We start from the raw sequence: 2150 nt of genomic DNA, 5'->3' as shown, positions 1-2150 counted from the left end.
TATTCTTATTTTTTTCCATATTGTACATATTGTGAATGTTTACATTTATCAGCAGTATTTTTAGTATAATATTTTCCATTAGTAATTGCACGCCAACTCCTCCCCACCCCAATTTGTTAGTTTATATATTCTTCCATAACTGGTTCTGTAGACCTCTGATTAATCACCTCTTTTACTTTTTTCTTTTGTGTACCTGAAGTATAAAATTAAGAAACAGTGTTATATTTGTTTCAGGTATACAAAGTAATTATTTAATCCTATACATTACTCAGTGCTCATTACGGTAATGTGCTCTATTTTTTTATTTAAAAGTTTTTATAAATGTTTTATTTATTTCTGAGAGAGAGAGACAGCATGAGCAGGGGAGGGTCAGAGAAAGAGAAACACAGAATCCAAAACAGGCTCCAGGCTCTGAACTGGCTGTCAGCACAGAGCCCAATGTGGGGCTCGAACCCACGAACTGTGAGATCATGACCCCAGCCTAAGTCAGACGCACAACAGACTGAGCCACCCAGGCGCCCCTAAAAATATATTTTAGATATTAACCCCTTATCAGACATATTGCTTGCAAATATCTTCTCCCATTCTGGAAACTGACTTGTCTTTGTGCTAATGGTTCCTGTTACTGTGAAAAAAAGTTTTGTTTATTTAAGTAGTTTCTATACCCAACAAGGGGCTTGAACTCATAATCCCAAAATCATGAATCTCATGTTCTTCCAACTGACCAGCTAGGTACCCCCCCTCCCCCAAGCTCCTGTCCATAGTTTATTTTTGTTTTTGTCCCCCTTCCCTGAAAAGATGTATCTAGAAAGATATTTATGTGGCTTATAACAATGAAATTACTTCCTGTGTCTCCTCTAGGATTTTTATGATTTCAGGTCTCTTATTTAGGTCTTTAATACATTTGAGTTTATTTTTGTGTTGATATAAGAAACTGGTCTATTTTCATTCTTTTGCATGTTGCAATTCACTTTTCCCAAAATTTGTTGAAAAGACTGTCATCTTCTAATTTTTTTAATGTTTTGTTTATTTCAGAGAGAGAGTGTGTGTGTGAACATGGAAGGGTCAGAGAGAGAGGAAGATACAGAATATGAAGTAGGCTCTGAGCTGTCAGCACAGAGCCCAACGTGGAGCTCAAACCCATGAACCATGAGATCATGACCTGAAGCAAAGTCGCCCACTTAACCAACTGAGCCACCCAGGTGCTCCTGAAAAGGCTGTCTTTTTGCCATTACAAATTCTTGCCTTTGTTGTCAAAGAGAATTTGACCATGTAATCATGGATTTATTTCTGGATTGTCTTTTCTATTCTATTGATTTAAGTGTCTGTTTTTCTGCCAGGGTTTTGATTACTATAACTTTGTAGTATATCTTGAAATCTGGGAATATGATACATCCAGTTTTGTTCTTTTATCTCAAAATTGCTTTGGTTATTCAGAGTATTTTGTGGCTCCATACAAAAGGACAAAATGCTCTTATCAAGAGACATAGGTTGACCAAATGGATCTAAGAACAAGATCCATCTGTAGACAGCCTACAAGAGGCTAATTGTAGCCTCATGGGGATTGAAATTGAAGGGATGGGAAAACATTTACCATAAAATGGAATGAAAAGAAAACTAGGGTAGCAATATTTATATCAAACAAAACAGTCTTTAAAAACAACGACTTCAAGAGACAAAGATAGTACATTATGATAGAAGGACCAATCCAATGATAGGTTTTAGCAATTGTAAACATCTGTGTGCCTTGGTAGGAATAACTACAAAATAACTGTCATCAGACCAAAAAAGGAAGACATTGATAGTGCTAAAATAGTAGGATACTTCCAACATACCACATACATCAATGGATATATTATCCAACTAGAAAATCAACAAAGGGTTCAGGCAAGATGGTGGAGTAGGGAGCTCCGTGGTTGTGACTGGCACCCATCTCTCAAACAGAGAAGGCCTGAAGTCATAGGACAATGAGCCACAGGAGTTTGGGAAGAGAGAGTACACTGGGAAGGCAATCTCATAAGTACGTGAGTGCAAACTGGGGAAGATAAGAGCAGACCAGGACTGGAGACACAGAGGGAGGGTAGGGAGCCCCACTCACGGGCAGCTGCAGTGAGTTGAGGGGAAAAGAAAGAGAAGCTGAAACTGCTCAT

At 38.1% G+C, this 2150-nt stretch overlaps 1 long non-coding RNA gene across 1 annotated transcript in view; it reads left to right on the top strand.

The window, feature by feature from the left end:
• Window positions 1–1281, top strand: part of LOC144245711 (uncharacterized) — a 3983-nt gene extending 2702 nt beyond the window's left edge. The window contains exon 2 of the long non-coding RNA XR_013339402.1: window positions 1036–1281. This is a non-coding gene — a long non-coding RNA (uncharacterized LOC144245711). The remainder of the gene's footprint in view (window positions 1–1035) is intronic.
• The last annotated feature ends 869 nt before the right edge of the window (window positions 1282–2150 follow it).

This window comes from Crocuta crocuta, unplaced genomic scaffold (genome assembly GCF_008692635.1).
Source record: "Crocuta crocuta isolate KB4526 unplaced genomic scaffold, BGI_CrCroc_1.0 scaffold2088, whole genome shotgun sequence".
NCBI classification, from domain to species: domain Eukaryota; kingdom Metazoa; phylum Chordata; class Mammalia; order Carnivora; family Hyaenidae; genus Crocuta; species Crocuta crocuta.
Note: the sequence above shows the minus strand (reverse complement) of the source record. Positions and strands in the feature narration are given on the sequence as shown.